This window comes from Triticum urartu, chromosome 1A, assembly GCF_056163025.1.
Source record: "Triticum urartu cultivar PI428250 chromosome 1A, HENAU_Tu73, whole genome shotgun sequence".
NCBI classification, from domain to species: Eukaryota; Viridiplantae; Streptophyta; class Magnoliopsida; order Poales; family Poaceae; genus Triticum; species Triticum urartu.
This window is the reverse complement of record NC_141873.1, coordinates 233,395,749-233,413,905: the sequence shown is the minus strand read 5'-3', so window position 1 is coordinate 233,413,905 and position 18,157 is coordinate 233,395,749.

Sequence of the window (18,157 nt, the reverse complement as noted above, 5' to 3'; positions counted from 1 at the left end):
CGCCGCGGATGCGTGTCCGGTGCCACGGACGCGTGTGCACGTGCATGCGCTCAGAGTTAGGCGATGAGGGGGAACAGGAGGGAGAGCTCACGCGGAAGAGGCGGCCAAGGGAGCGCAGGGAGGATGAAGACGGCGACGAACAGAGGCAAACCACCATTGTGCTCTCGTGGGCGTTCGGCAGCGAGCGTCGGTGAGGGGTTTTAATGAGAGGGAGAGAGGTCCAGGAGGACGGCGACGACACGGTGAATCTATTAGACATGCTCGTGCTCGCTGAGACGCCGAGCAGAGGAGGGGCCCGAGCAAGAAGTCATTCTGGACGCGGCCATTGCACGCCAAAGCGGTGGTCACCACGCAGACTGGCCAGGAGAAGATGCCAAGGTTTGGCCAATGTTGTCTAGGGCGTAGTCCATTCAGGGGAGGTTGCAACCGTGGTGGTAGATCGATTAAAAACTGCTATGGTTAACTGGTAATCACCCTCTGAAGTTTACTACAGTAAACTTGGGTGAGAACTACTGAGCAACAGGAAAGGGATTGGAGCCAGAGAGTTTGTCTGCGAGGTTTAGGGTAAGAAGGACTATAACCCTAGTAACTTTGAGGATATTTAGATCAAGATTTAATATAGTTGCTTTGCAACTGACCAAAATGGTCCAGAAACTTGATCAGGAAGGTGTACTCCCATGGTGATGCCACATGGGCTGAAATTTGGCAAGGCTTAGTGATTTGGACATAGTAAGATGCTGTAAACTTTTTGCACCAAATGGATTCACCAAAATGGTACTTCCTTCACAGCTATCCCCTCTGTCCAGAAACTTGCAAAATTCTAGAGAAATATTGGCTTTAAGAATTGATGCCAAATTTGCTGGAGAGAAGTTATTTGGGCAGGCGAATGCTCTGGTAAATTTTCAGGCAAAATAAAGCAATATAAAATATACTTGCTTCACAACCTGAAAACATTGACAGAATCAAAGATTTGATGTTGTTCTTACATAGATCAAGGGATGGAGCTGCAATTTGTAGGAGTGAGATAATATGAGCACAAGAGGAGGCATGCAAAATTTCAACTTATTTGGATAACCCTAGCTAGCATTTCCTTCACAAAGGCTTCCCTCAGACAGGAACTTGGAAAAATCACTGAGGAAGTTTGGCTAGGCAAATAAAGTTGAATTTTGGCACAGTGCAATTATTTGGACTGGAGAAGATGTCCAAAAAGTTTGGGGTCAAATGGACAAAGATAAATAGCACTAGCTTCACAATGTTCCATTTAGGACAGAATAGGAAATGAATTTATTGAGCATGATGGGAAATATGGCCAATGAAATATTTTGCCATATTTGAGGAATATATGACCCAATCAATTTATAAGAATTATTTGGTGATTTTAGGACGGACAGAAATAAGGGTTGCTTCACAACCTAGGGCAGACATGGTTATTCCTTTAATAGGAAAATGAATATTCCTGAGAAAAGAAATTAGGGTTTGGTCAAGCAGTGGAGTGACATGATTTTGGCAAGGTTTTTAGGATGATGAGCCACTTGGGAGGGGAAATGAAGATGATTTCCCAGGTGACAAGGCCACAGAACCACTCCAAAAAGAAAAACAGAGCAAAAACCAATAAATCAAAAATAAAAATAAAAGGGCCAAAATCCAAGCTATTACAACTCTTACCCCCTTAAAGAAATCTCGTCCTCGAGATTTAGTTGCTTAGGGAACAATAATGTCTTGAGGACACCGTTTCCAACTAGAGTATCCTTTTTCCTTTATTTATTCTTCCCCCAAGAATTTTAGATGATTTGATTATCTTTGCTCGGGGTGGCTTGCTTCATCTTTCCCCAAACCCTGACAGGTCTTTGCTCATATACCAATTTATTTTTACTGACGTTGATTCCCCATACCTATGGTGGTATCAAGTGGATCTGAGCATAAATTTTCCTTCGATCATGAAAACCTTTTTACTGCTGTCATGGGGTTGCTTCCAATAAATGCAGGCCTTCTGGTTTCAATAAATGCTGAGAATTGATCATGTCAATCTTCTGACAGGATCTGACTGCTCATAGGTCGTACTGATTTTGATTTATTTCTTAGGCTCGAGCGGGAGATATGTACCAAAGATTTGACTACCTTTGGTCGTGAGCAATATAAGGGTGTATGGAGTTATAGATGTGTCATACCCCAAGTATTTATATCTTGAGACTGGCCTGCCAGGGGCTGACGGACAAATGCTTTTCCTGACAGACTGACCATGTACTTGATTCCATCGGTGAGTATACCGGGTCTGAGCTGATTGTTCGACTTTTGACTTTCTCATTTTCTCGGTATACCTATTTGGATTTTCCATATTAACCATTCCCTGTGGGATATGAAATCCTTGTAAAACAGAGTAGACCGCTGAGAGTATGTCTTTGTGGATCCATATAGAATTATGGCCTCCAACTAACTTGGGGTATCCGGACCCTGATGGTCGTGCAAAAATCATCTTACCTTTGCTGTCAGTCTCACCCTATAACGGTCATGATTTTCTTTGTGACGATACCTTACTGGAATAACTTGGCCACACCTGTCCTTGATTCTTCGTATGACCAGGGACGTGATTAGTGCAATATGGTTATCATTATTCCTTTGTGCCTGTTTTCTGACATGAGTCCGCACACATATGACATATGTTCAGAGCTTGTAGCTATACAGAGCTCATTGCTGAGTCCAATCATACAAGAAGGTGAAAAGAGTTCATATATCACCTTGTCAGTTGCGGGAATAATGACCTTGATGGCCATTGTCAACACTGTGGATTCTGTGATGTATCTCTGCCCATTTTCCTTTGCCTTACTCGTGAGGTTGTGGGATCCGTACTTTCCTTAGGTATATCTGTTGGATCCTTGCCGCATCTCGTATGAGTGACTGATGAGACTGGGGATGCATGCCCACCATATATAAAAATCATATGCAACCAAACACTTGATTCTTGCGCATATGTTTTGACTGTATTGTACCTCTGACCAAATTATTGCGAATCTGATCCTTGATCTGTAGAGAAAAGCCATTCATGTAGCTTGCCGAGGAAGGCTCATTAGCTTCTACTCGAAGCTTTTGTCTGGGTAGCATGCAGAAGAAGCCTCGATTGCTTACACATGAAGCTTGACATGAGTATTGTGCAGGAGAAGCCTGAGTTCCGTACTTGAGAAGCTTCTCCTTGGTTTTACTTGTTGAGAAAAATTCATTTCCGTCTATCAGAAGCTTTTATCGAGGTATCTTGTTGAGAAAGACCGGGTATCATGGACCGGAAATTATTCACATATCATGCTGAGGAGCCTTGCATCATAAATTTCTTCCGATAACGTGTGGAATAATACTGAGTTTCTTATATCCAAAACTTCATACTGATATGCAGACTGAAATCCACACACACAGACACCTATGATATTCTGTGGCTGAATATTTGCATGAGAAAATTTGTTTACCTGTCTTCCTTGAGCATATCACATTCTGACTTTATTTCGGATGATAACATATTTCAAGCATCATGCATTGCTGAGCCAAAATTTTGTATATGACCCATACCTTTGACTGAAAATATACCGTTGATCTTGTACCTGACTTGTCTTGCTGCTGATCATTACTGATGTGAGGATTTTATACTAATACATGCTTGAGTTATCAGTACTGTTGTGAGGAGTGCACACTAATGCAAAATTTGATTATCGGCCTCACGATCAGATATTCCCCATTTTATTGCAGTTGGCTGAGAATTTCATTCTGTTTAGGTGAGCTTCCAAATATTTGAACTCCTTATTACTTCTTCGAGTCCGGTGTCAGATGATGAGCAACGCTTTATAGGGGAAAAATAATGTAACACCGGGGCCCAAAAGAAAGAAGCAAGAGAAAACTCAACTAAACAAAAGCACAAAACAACAATCAATTCACACTCAATCAATGTCACATATTACTACTAGTCACACAATATGCATGCCTACTTAAGCACACAAATATCACAGGATCTCCGGTTCTACGATCTAGCATGTTGTGACGATGTTCACGAGGACGAACAAATGTGTGGAAGAATTGGTGTAAATAGCGCTACACCAAGTGCTAGCTTAGCCAGGTAGCAAGCTGGACTAGCTTGGAGGCGAGGACATACTTGGTAACCATGTGGCAGGACACGAATGTCGCGACCACATTATTTTCAAGCGGACGGAAAATATCTGTACTCGTCCAAGAAATAGGATAGCGAGGAAAACTGAGGCTGCTGACATTGCCCTTTCTTGATAACTTAGATCATTAAGGGTTGCCAACACAACAAAATAAAAGAGCAATTCGGGATAGAAGGATGTTCATCACCGAAACGATAGGCGGGGCTGAAAGGAGGATATCGGCGAGTTACCTGAGCACCATTTCTACAAACCGTGTCAGGATCACTTGGCATCATCGACAAGAAATCAAGCAATCATGGCATCACCTGCAATATGGCATGACACGCCAGGTCAGTACATTGAATGTACTTGCAAGCTCACAACAACCATAAACATCAAGGCAAGACAATAACATAGCATTAACAGGTTAATTAAATTAACAACTATCATGAGGAAACCACTACTAAGCATGGTATGAAACTGATACAATACTAATAAATCACCATCTTAGATCTCCATAACCATATCTTTCTTGGCTAATCGGCCAAGCAATATACCATCTCGATCACCTCGTGATCAAAACCAAACGGTGATCATTCCGGTGATCACTACCACGACCAACACTTGGTTTCCAACATCATCATCAACATCCTGCCAACCTGTACTGCTCAACATATTAACATATAAATATATCACCTATAGGTCATTCCGTCATGTGAGTGTTGATCGAACGGTGTGACCTATTACGAACCCTTGCCCATGACCGAGGACGCAGCTATCGATAGATTAAATAGGACTCTGCAGAGGTAGCGCAGTTTACCCACACCACGGAACCCATGGCCTCACACTCCCATTCGGGTGGACCAACGCCGTTCTGACAAAACCGATCTACTACCATGACACTCTCCCAGCCACTCCGACTCACTCCCCACTGGGCTAGTCCTGGGTGGCCCCATGTCTACCAAAGACACAATGACCACCGTTGTGGCCAAAACGTCCCTCACAGGGACCGTCCCTCACAGGGACCGGATCCATAATAACAACAACAAGCACACAAGGTTATGTCTGCTTACCGGGCTAGGGTACCGCACGCCCATAACCTTCCCTCGTTGGAGGCACCGGCAAGAGGCATGACAATAGACCACATTAGGGCCTTCCCATAAAGGCAAATGTGGTTGCACTGGAAAAAGCCCGGTTCGGTGGCACCTCACCAACTTAATGACATAATTTATCCCCAAAATATAATAGTAATGACTGATACTCCGATATCATATATATACCTATAATCCAAGTCATAGCAATATCCAACAAATAATCCGAAGCTGAATATCGTCTCTCCAAAATACTCAGAGGACAGCATAACACTACTATCATGATGAATCCAAGAATGATAAGACTACTACTCAAGTACCAAGAACTAACTATCCAACTATGATCCACATGCAAGTATCATCTCCAACATCATACTCCAAAACATAATATAATCTAGCATCATGATGAAAATAACACTAGCCACTAATAATCCAAAGGCAACATGATATCCAAAGTAATGCTCCAAGATAATAACAGATACCATCATGAAAATAATCATACTAGCCACTAAGAATCCAAAGGCACATGATATCCAAAGTAATGCTCAAGATAATAACATATACCATCATGACAATAATCATACTAGCCACTAAGAATCCAAAGGCACGTGATATCCAAATAATCATCAAAATATAAGTCCTAGAACTCCAAGCAATATCATGGCAATATCAAGATCAAAACAATACTCCGAGAAATGTCATGACACATCATACATAGCTAATGCAATATTTTAAACAAGTTCAAATAACTTAAACCATGTCACTGCATTGCAATCATGCAAATGGAGGGTGTGGCTTGCATGGAGTAGAAGAAATCACCGGGAAGAAGTGCGAGAAACTCGTGGAAGGAATCGCCAGAAAACGTTCTCTCTCGAAGGGGGCTGATTAAGCGCAAGGGCAAAATGGTCATTTTCAGAATGTTTAAACATGATGAAAATGATACAAACAGAACGGGCTCTATGAGACGAAGAAATGGGCTTTAGAATCACCTCATTTGGAGTTGTGGTTGAAAAGTTATGATTGTTTTTTTGCCAGGGACCTATCTGTAATAAAATCATCACAAACAGGCCCTCGGCTAGAAAAACAGAACGCGCAATCCAGAGAATACGCTTTCAGTGAAGTGAAAGCGTATTTCTGACTGCAGAACACCAGAGTACGCTTTCATCGCAAGAAAACGTATTTCTGGGATACCGCTTCCACTTATCCACCTCAGCGGTGGTGGGGTCAGTGGGGTGTGCATCTGACGGGCGAGACCGCGAGGCCCACCGGCCAGCTGGCAGGGAGGGGTCGGGACCTTCTTCTCCTTGCCGGCGGCGGCCATGGCGGTGATGGGTAGCGAAGAGAGCTCTTTGAGCTCTAGAGAGTAGCTGGGAGGGGTCCTGGGAGGTGGAGGAGTGGCTTGGCGAGGTCGAGGGCGCCCGAGGCTGCTTAAATAGCCAAGGGGGAGGGGCTGCCGCACTAGTGTCACCGCGGATGCATGTGCACGCGCATGTGCTCAAAGTTAGGCGGCGAGGGGGAACAGGAGGGAGAGCTCACGGGGAAGAGGCGGCCAAGGGAGCGCAGGGAGGATGACGACGGTGACGAACAGAGCCAAACCAGCATTGTGCTCTCGTGGGCATTTAGCGGCGAGCGTTGGTGAGGGGTTTTACTGAGAGGGAGAGAGGTCGAGGAGGACGGTGACGACATGGTAAATCTATTAGACATGCTCATGCTCGCTAAGACGCCGAGCAGAGGAGGGGCCCGAGCAAGAAGTCATTCTCGACGCGGCCATTGCACGCCAAAGCGGTGGTCACCGCGCAGACTGGCGAGGAGAAGATGCCAAAGGTTGGCAAACGTTGTCTGGGGCATAGTCCATCCAGGGGAGGTTGCAACCGTGGTGGTAGATCGATTAAAACTGCTATGGTTAACTGGTAATCACCCTCTGAAGTTTACTGCAGTAAACTTGGGTGAGAACTGCTGAGCAACAGGAAAGGTATTGGAGCCAGAGAGTTTGTCTACGAGGTTTAGGGTAAGGAGGACTATCACCCTGGTAACTTTGAGGATATTTGGATCAAGATCTAATATAGTTGCTTTGCAACTAACCAAAATGGTCCAGAAACTTCATTAGGAAGGTGCACTGACATGGTGATGCCACATGGGCTAAAATTTGGCAAGGCTTAGTGATTTGGACATAGTAAGATGTTGTAAATTTTTTGCACCAAATGGATTCACCAAAATCGTACTTCCTTCACAGTTATCCCCTCTGTCTAGAAACTTGCAAAACTTCTAGGTATTTGTCCGTCAAATTTGGTGGAGAGAAGTTATTTGGGTAGGAGAATGCTGTGGTAAACTTTCAGGCAAAATGAAGTAATATAAAATATACTTGCTTCACAACCTGAGAACATTGATAGAATCAAAGATTTGATGTTGTTCTCACATAGATCAAGGGATGGAGCTACAATTTGTAGGAATGAGATAATATGAGCACAAGAAGAGGCATGCAAAATTACAACTTATTTGGATAACCCTAGCTAGCACTTCCTTCACAAAAGCTTCCCTCAGACAGGAACATGGAAAATTCATTGAGGAAGTTTGGCTAGGCAAATAAAGTTGAATGTTTGCACAGTGCAATTATTTGGACAGGAGAAGATGTCCAAAAAGTTTGGGGTCAAATGTACAAAGATAAATAGCACTTGCTTCACAATGTGCTATTTAGGACTGAATAGGAAATGAATTTATTGAGCATGATGGAAAATATGGCCAATGAAATATTTTGCCATATTTGAGGAAGATATGACCCAAACAATTTATAAGAATTATTTGGGGATTTTAGGATGGACAGAAATAAGGGTTGCTTCACAACCTAGGGCAGACAGGTTTATTCCTTTAATAGGAAAAGGAATATTCCTGAGAAAAAGAAATTTGGGTTTGGTCAAGCAGTGGAGTGACATGATTTTGGCAAGGTTTTTAGGATGATGAGCCACTTGGGAGGGGAAATGAAGATGATTTCCTAGGTGACAAGGCCACAGAACCACTCAAAAAATAAAAACAGAGCAAAAACCAATAAATAAAAAATAAAAAGAAAAGGGCCAAAATCCAGGCTCTCACAATACACTTATAGCTCTTGGTGCATTCGTTGCATGGCAATCCCTACTCCTCACGTTGATATCAATTGATGGGCATCTCCATTGCCCGTTGGTTAGCCGCATTGATGTGAGACTTTCTTACTTTTTGTCTTCTTTATATTTACCCCTATCATCATACTCTATTCCACACATAGTGCTATATCCATGGCTTGTGCTCATGTATTGCATGAGCGTTGAAAAAGCTGAAGTGCGTTAAAAAGTGTGAACCAATTGCACGGCTTGTCATCGGGGTTGTACATGATAAATACTTTGTGTTAAGAAGACAGAGCATGACAAGACTATATGATTTTGTAGGGATAACTTTATTTACCGTTGATATTTTTAAAGACATGACTGTTTGTTGGGATGCCTGAGTATTGATGTCTTTATGTCAAATTATAGACTATTGGTTTGAATCACTTATGTCTTAATATTCATGCCATGATTAGATATATGATCAAGTTTATGCTAGGTAGCATTCCACATCAAAAATTATGTTTTTTATCATTTACCTGCTTGAGGACGAGCAAGAATTAAGCTTGGGGATGCTAATACATCTCCGTCGTATCTATAATTTTTTTATTGTTCCATGCCAATATTATACAAGTTTTACATACTTTTGGCAACTTTTTATATGATTTATTGGACTAACCTATTGATCTAGTGCCCAGTGCCACTTCCTGTTTATGCATGTTTTTTGTATCGCAGAATATCCATATCAAACAAAGTCCAAATGCAATGAAATTTTACGAAGAATTATTTTGGAATATATGTGATTTTTGGGAGTTGGAATTACCGCAAACGGAGTACCGTGGTGGGAACAACCTACCAGGATCCGACCCTTGAGCTAGGCACGTGGTGGTGGGTTGTGCCACCTTGTACATAGGTTGGATCTCTACTTCGGGTGCAAGGAAGATTATATCCGGAAAAAATCGTGTCAAAATCTCAGCGCAATCGGTTACGGATCTCCGGGAATATAAGAAACGGTTTTGAGCCAGATCTGGGAACACGAAACAGAAGAGAACAGAGAGGGAGATCCAATCTCGAAGGGGCTCCCACCCCTCCGCGGCTATGGAAACCAAGGACTAGAGGGGGAACTCTCCTCCCCATCTAGGGGGAGGCCAAGGAAGAAGAAGAAGTAGGGGGCTCTCTCCGCCTCGCTTCCGGTGGCGCCGGAGTGCCACTGGGGCAACGATCGGGACGGCGATCTACAACAACAATCTTGCTACCGTCAACACCAACTTTCTCCCCCTCTATGCAGTGGTGTAACACCTCTTCTCCCAGCTACAATCTCTACAGAAACATGGTGCTAAACTCCATATATTATTTCCCAATGATCTATGGTTATCCTATGATGTTTGAGTAGATTGGTTTTGTCCTGTGGGTTAATCGTGGTCTTGGTTAGTATGATTGTATATTTTATTTATGATGCTCTCCTACGGTGCCCTCCGTTCTCGCGCAAACATGAGGGGCCCCCATTGTAGGTCATTGCAATATGTTCATGTTTCGCATATGGTGGCTTGCGAGAGTGACGGAAACTTAAACCCGAGTAGGTGGGGTATGACATATGGGAATAAAGAGGACTTGATACTTAATGCTATGGTTGAGTTTCACGACCTTAGTGATCTTTAGTAGTTGCGGATGCTTGCTAGAGTTCCAATCATAAGTGCATATGATCCAAGTAGAGAAAGTATGTTAGCCCATGCCTTTCCCCATATAAAGTTGCATGAATGATTACCGGTACTTGTTATCGATTGCCTAGGGACAAATAACTTTCTTGTTGACACAAACCCTTTTTCTAAACACCTAGCTTTTATTATCTTGCAAAGTACTTCTAGTTTTATTCTTGCAAAGTAGTTCTAGCATCACTTCTACAAACTATTTTCATACATGTTTCTGGTAAAGCAAACGTCAGCTGTGCATAGAGTTGTATGGGTAGTCGATAGAACTTGAGGGAATATTTGTTCTGCATTTAGCTCCTCGTTTGGTTTGACACTCTTATTTATCGAAAAAGGCTACAAACAATCCCCTATACTTGTGGTCTATCAACCCACCGAAGGCAATGTGCTTTCCTGCATTACTCATGTGGCGGCCCCAATATGCCCTCGTCTTCTCAGCCCCAAGTTGTGATCCCCGGAGGAAAATCTGCTGCTGTTGAAGACGAAGTCAATCTAGTCAATTCCGAAGAAGAAATCATGTTGGGCAGTTCATCTGAGATGCCACCGAGTGAACCAAGCTCTGCGTTTATGCACTCATGTTATTCGTCACCTTTTTGACACTAGCTAACAAAAGGGGGAGAATTACATTGAGTCTTAGTAGATTTGCTTTCTGTGTTTCTTGGGTTTGGTTTCGTGCAATTTTGAACTTCTGGTCGAAACATATATGCTCTATGTTGTAAAATGTCTGTGTTGTAATATTAATAACCCTGCCTTCTGCACTATTTCTCTCGAAGCATTTGTTTTGCAGGTGGAATTATTATCCGCGGTTCCGAATTATTGCACTACAATCTAGATGGATTATACATCATCAGTGCGAATCATTGACTCAAATGATTGAAACTTCCTTTGTATACTTCAATTTTTGCAGAAGAATTATTCTCATATATTTATCCTGCATACATTTAGGGGGAGTCTATTTCATCACCGAGCAATGTAACACTTATTCAGTCTTGTTGAAATTACTTATAACTTATCTATCTTCACTTTGATGAGTATCTGTTTTGTCAACAATTGCCCAAAAAAGGGGAGATTGTTCGTGCAATAATTTGCCTCCTTATGTTTTGGAGTTTGTTGACATAAAAAGTTTGGGACTTATGTGTTTGCTAGTGCCCACAGAGTAACAGGTCCCTAGAATCAAGAGGAGTTTGATTCAAACAACAAAGATAATTCCTTGTGTGGCTGCGAAGGTTATCATCGAAGATTATGATAACAAGAGTGATCCCTCAAAAATTGCTGATGTGAAGCAATTGGTTCGGTGCCTGTCCGACGAAAGTGACTGCGACTGAGAAGATTGAAGACAGATAAGACATAGCATTTATTTCCTTGTTGTTCTTCTCTTTATTGAGTCACGTGACCACCATACTATTAAGAGGGGTGTAGCATTCTAAACTTTGATTCTCTAATGCCAAACCCAAATCCTATGAAACTTGTGAGAGAAATCACTTTGTGTTCCGAGCAAATACTTGCTAGCAAGAGACTATGATCTTCTTCATTGCGAGAGATTTGTCTCTGACCAAGAGTTAGCATTACTTTTTACGCAAGTAATGTTACCGTTGCTCCAAAAATCCGACCGTTGTGAACGTGTCAGTTGGCTATTGGCTGGACCGCGTGTCCAAAATGGTCATTTGCCACCAGGGAAGGGTACGGCTATAAATAGGCACACTGCATCGGCATTCTCCAGTGGCTACTCCGTTTGATTGTGAGAAGATTGTTGAGCAACCACTACAAAAAAAGACACATCCGTGACATTTTGGGCCGAACGAAAAAAAATCTGTCATACTTATGACATTTCTATGACGATAATTGTGACAAAACCCGGTATCATCATAGATGTGGCGGGGTCCTACTTCTATGCAAAAAATCATGACAGAAAATGGGCTTTTCGTCCTGGGCGGGCCGGAGACGCAGCTGCATGACATTCTTTGGGCCGTCGATGGTGGAAAAAACCATGGTAGAAGCGAGGGCGAGGAAAATGTTAGGGAGTTCCCAGTTACGGTGGGTGGTTGGGGGCCGAGCGATGCGCGTTTCTCTCATACGTGCGTGCGTGTGTGTGACGCGTTGGGCTCTAACTAAACCCGAGCGAGGCGTTGGGCTCTAACTAAACCGAGCGATTACTGAACCCAAGCGATCGATCGATCCATTGCTGTTAACTGAACCCGAGTGACTCCTTCGCTAGTGCTGCTAACTGAAGCCGATCGATGCTGCCTCTGGATGAACAGTGAGTGTTGTTGAGGGGGTTTGGATGAATAGTTCCTGGTGGGGGGTTGGATGAACAGGACCCCGTGGTAGTAAAGGCTGTTGCCGCTGGATGAAGAGTACCCCGATCGATCGAGCCGCTGGATGAAAAGGACCCCGTGGAGGGCTGGTTGAACAATAGCCGGTGGAGGGCTAGTTGAACAATAGCCGATGGAGGGCTGGATGAACAGTAGTCCATGGAGGGGTGGTTGAACGGGACCCCGTGGAGAGGGCTGGTTGAACAGTAGCCGGTGGAGGAGCGCACGATGGACGCTGGATGAACAGGAGCCCAGGGATGAACAATCGCAGGTGGAGGCTGGAGGAGGTCGACGGTGGATGAACAGGAGCCCGTGGAGGCAGTCAACAGAGGATGAACAGTAGCCCATGGAGGCAGTCGACGGTGGAGATGAACAATATCCCGTGGAGTCCCGTTTTGCGATACGCCACACCCCTCCCGATGAACAGGACCCCTGTTTCGACCGTAGCGCTCCAACAGAAGCCCGTTTCCTCCGTTTTGCGGTACGCCACATCCCTCCCGATCATCGGGACCCATTTCAACCACAGGAGGTCCATTTCCTCCGTTTTGCGGAACACCAGACCCCTCCCGATGAACAGGATCCCGTTTCGACCGTGGCCGGTCGAACACAAGGCCGTTTCCTCCGTTCTGCGGTACGCCAGGCCTCGTTTCCATTGGCTGTTCCGTCCAAGCCGGTTGGCTCCTGATGAACACGACGACACATTCTGTTCTGACCCAGCCGGTTGCCTTCCTTTTGATCATGATGACGGCGCAGCTTCTCCGTTCCGACCCAGCCATGTACATGAGCCCTGGCCTTACGTATGCACGAGTAGGCATTCGATACCCCACCCGTATGTACGTACGTGGCTGTATTTACTTTCTTGCACCCTGGCCGTTGTACGTACGTGTACATGCCACATGCGCGCCTCTACTATGACACGTGCCCTTCCTTACACGACCACGATTCATCGCTACAGCCTGTAGACAGGCCGATCCTATGTACGTACACGTTCGCGACCAGAATGACAATGTTATGTATGCTTCGACTAGGTGGGTCCCGACTATCAGGCACTTCCTTGCGTGCGAAGATGTAGCTGGTGGGTCCCAGTAGTCAGGGGGGCGAATCACTTTATTTTGCCCGTAATATGGACGCACTTCCTTGCATGCAAACATGTAGCTGGTGGGTCCCAGCAGTCAGGGGGGAAACGTTTTTTTTGCGAAATATGGTGGCCCGTCCGGTGGGCCCCTGCTGTCAGGTGGAGGAATAATTATTTTGCGTGTAATAAGGAGGCACTTCCTTGCTGCGGCAGTGGACGACGGCGAGGCAGAACGATGCGGAGCCGGGGAAGAAGCGGCAGTGGATGCCCACGCGAAGAGGAGTACGAAGGTTCACTGGTTCGGCTGCGGTGTGAGGTTGCCGTCACTGCAGGGCCTGGCCAGCGGTGGGAGTAGTAGGGGCGGTGAGGCCTCTGCGGCAGCATAGCCGACCAAGGGAGGCAAGAGCACGCAGTGGTTTGGACGGTTGGAGCAAGAAAATCAGAGGTTGAAGAAGCAGGATGACCGTTGGATGTTAACAATCCAACGGTCACTGGTGATAGATCGTTTGTTGACTAAGTTGACAAAGCCCTCCGTCCGCGTCAACTTAGTAGGCCCACAAGTCAGCCTCCCACTATTGTGGGTCCCAGCTAGCAGGTGGAGTATTCATTTTTTGTGCGTAATAAGGAGGCACTTCCTTGCATGTGAAGATATAGCTGGTGGGTCCGATCTATCTGCAGGAGTATTCATTCTTTTTGGCGTAATAAGGAGGAGGTACTTGCTTGCGTGCGGCCATGGACCATGTGGGTCCCAACTATCAGCCTCTCCATGTACGTTCCTCTTCCGATGTTGTCGTTTGTTGACGATGTTGACCACGCCGTGCCGAGAACACCAGCGCGATAGATGACGGCGAGACCCAGGAAGGGAATGACCCGGAGGCGACGAAGCCACATTAGTGGAGGGATGTGGGTGAGTAGAGGGATGGTCTAGCCAGCGGTGGGAACCAAGACGCTCGCTCTTCGGTCCGCCGTCCCGCGCTGTCCCCGCCGCCATCATCCATAGGTGTCACCGTAGTTCCGCGCCAAGACTGTCCCTCGCCTGGATTCGTCAAGCACCGCCGCCTCCTGCTGTTTTCCTTCCTCGCCGGAGCCGCGTCAAGTCATGTCACTGCTCTGCTTCCTCGTCCACACCGGCCTTCCCTGTGCGCGCCGTCACTTCCCCGCAAGCCCCGTCCGCCCCTGCCTTGCTGGTGTCCAGCTCATTGGAGCTTCGGTACTGTGCAGTTCGACCGTTCCTGCCCTCTTCGCGCTAGGTCTGGGAAGATCCGGCGAGTCCTCGCGCCACTGACCCAAGCCCCTTGCTGCTCCACGGCTACTACACCGCCTATGACCCGTGCTTCTTCGTGGCTTCGTGTTGGACTGTCAAGACCGGCAAGACCACAGGCGCCCGAACGACTACAAAGTTTTGCGTCAAGTACCTCTACCGCCGTCTTCGGAATCCCATGAACGCCAAGTACCTCGACGCCCGATGCCAAGAACAACTACCGACGCCGAAGACCCATGAACCAAAAATGTCAAGTTCGACAACCGTTGACATGCACTTTGCCTAGTACCACGCCATCTTTGGAAGAACCGTGAACATCAAGTTCTCTGCCACGAACGGCTACAGTGTTGTGGATCCAGCAAGTACCCTCTCCGGATCGCCAAGTACGACTACCGATGACATATATCACAACCGTCGCATCCGGAAACCTCGGATGCGTCAAGTACCTCTCTAAAACGAATGTGTTCTACTACTTCCACGACTACCATGAACGACTACTTCCACTACATCACGAGAACGTCTACTTCTACTATGAACTCGACCTGTTCCGAAAATGCACGCTTCAAAGGTATAACATCAAGACGACCATCGGGGACGAATGTTGTATGTTGTTTAGATGTTGTATCCGCCCGTGAACGTTAGTTGATCCCTCAACTGACACCGCCGTCAACTCGTGGGACACCCGGAATCCGGGATCACCCCACAATCCTTGCATGACACGCATCCGCACACTTGCTTCTTTTGCACCGGCATCTCAATCGAGTTACCGGAACTGGAATGTTGCCGTGGCATCGGTTTCGGATTCGTTGTTGTGGCACCCCTTTCGTTTTTGCCATGATGACAAATGCTTCATAACATGCTCTTATCAACATTTTCATAAAAAATGCTTAAAATTTTCATATATCATCTGCATCATGATAACAACATTTAAAATGTTTAAAATTGTTGTTGCATTAAATTGCTAATGCACATGAGATTTACCGGAATTGTTGTTGATGTTTCCGGCCTCACTTAAAATTGCCTAAAATGTGTAGTTTACTTTTGTCTCACCTCTTGCCATGTTTAACAACATTTAATATTGTTGGGTACATAAACAGGAGATAACTAAATAAATAAAGGTGGTGTTTCGTCAATATGCAACTCATTGTATGTTGAGATACACTTAATTTGTAGTATTGCTTGTTGCACTTTGCCATGCCATGCATATTTAAACCAGACATGCATCATCCTTGGTTGTGCATCATGCCATGTTTATGCTTGTTGGTTTACTATGTTGCTTTCTTCTTTCCGGGTTGCTTCTCTCGTTAGCTTCGGTTTCGTTTCAGAGTTGTGAGGATCCGTTCGACTACGTCCGTTTGTCTACTTCTTGGACTCGATCTTCTTCTTTGCGGGATCTCAGGCAAGATGACCATACCCTCGAAATCACTTCTATCTTTGCTTGCTAGTTGTTCGCTCTATCGCTATGTCGCGCTACCTAACACTTGTTGTATCATGCCTCCCATATTGCCATGTCAAGCCTCTAACCACCTTCCTAGCAAACCGTTGTTTGGCTATGTTACCGCTTTTGCTCAGCCCCTCTTATAGCGTTGCTAGTTGCAGGTGAAGTTGAAGTTTGTTCCATGTTGGAACATGGATATGTTGGGATTTAATGCATCTATATACTTGGTAAAGGGTGGAAGGCTCGGCCTTATGCCTGGTGTTTTGTTCCACTCTTGCCGCCCTAGTTTCCGTCATACCGGTGTTATGTTCCTTGATTTTGTGTTCCTTACGCGGTTGGTTGTTATGGGAACCCCTTGACAATTCGCCTTGAATAAAACTCCTCCAGCAAGGCCCAACCTTGCTTTTAACATTTGCCACCTAAGCCTTTTCCCTTGGGTTCTGTAGACTCAAGGGTCATTGTCGGTGTCAAAACCTGTGGATCTCGGGTAGGGGGTCCCGAACTATGCGTCTAAGGCGGATGGTAACAGGAGGCAGGGGACACATGTTTTACCCAGGTTCGGGCACTCTTGATGGAGGTAAAACCCAACGTCCTGCTTGTTTATTCTTGATAATATGAGTAGTACAGGAGTTGATCTACCACGAGATCGGAGAGGCTAAACCCTAGAAGCAAGCCTATGGTCTGATTGTATGTTGTCCTATGGACTAAAACACTTCGGTTTATATAGACACCGGAGGGGGCTAGGGTTACACAAGGTCGGTTTCAAAGGAGGAGATATACATATCCGTATTGCCTAGCTTGCCTTCCACGCCAAGGAGAGTCCCATCCGGACACAAGACGAAGTCTTCAATCTTGTATCTTCATAGTCCAACAGTCTGGCCAGAGGACCCCCTAATACAGGACTCCCTCAGTAGCCCCTAAACCAGGCTTCAATGATGATGAGTCCGGCGCGCAGTGTTGTCTTCGGCATTGCAAGGCGGGTTCCTCGTCCGAATACACCACAAAAGAGTTTCAATACAAGGATAGTGTCCGACCCTGCAAAATAAGTTCCACATACCACCATAGAGAGAATAATATTTCCACAAATCTAATCTGCTGACACGTTTTGGCAGCATGACATCACGCCATGGCCCGGTAATTATTCGAACCGTTTTTCTTTAACCAGCCCCGCACATAACGTGAGGCGGTTTCTTGACACGTCTTGTCAAAGCAGAGATCGTGTTCCCCTTATTACGGGATTCTCGTCAATACGGGCGTGGGTAACCCAACCGCGCCACCGATTACGGCGCTTGGGGGATAAGCGAGTTTTACCAGGCTAGTGGGGGGCGCATAGTTTCGTCCGCTCTTATAAAGGGATAAGGTCTCACCTTTTCCTACCCATGCCTTCTTCCTCCTTGCTCATCCATTCTCCGGCACTCGAGCTCCAACGCCCAAGTCCACATCCTTCTCCTCAACTCTCTCCAAACATGTCCGGAGCGGGAGGCAAGTGGACGGCCTCCTCCATCATGGAGGCTCACATCAAAAAGCTACATGGAGCCGGATACTTAGCCGCGGATATCGCGCACTGGCTGCCAGCCGCGGGGCAGGTCGTCCCTACCCCGGAACCTCACGAAAGGGTTGTTTTCCTCCCCCACTTCATCCGCGGACTAGGGTTTCCCCTCCATCCATTCGTCCGTGGCCTCATGTTCTATTATGGGCTGGACTTTCATGATCTGGCCCCGAACTTTATCCTTAACATCTCGGCGGTCATCGTCGTGTGCGAGGCTTTCCTCCGCATCCGGCCCCACTCCGGCCTGTGGCTGAAGACCTTCAATATCAAGCGGAAGGTGGTGGGCGGGCAACAAGCGGAATGCGGCCGAGCCATGGTGGGCAAAATGCCCAATGTTATATGGCTCGAGGGCTCCTTCACGGAGACCATAAAGGGGTGGCAATCGGGGTGGTTCTACATCACCGAGCCGCGCGAAACCAACTGGGTGGCGGCCCCCGAGTTTCGATCCGGAATCCCCACGCGACTCACTTCCTGGAAGGAGAAGGGCCTGTCCTGGGGTTCATCGATGGAGCTGGACAGACTCC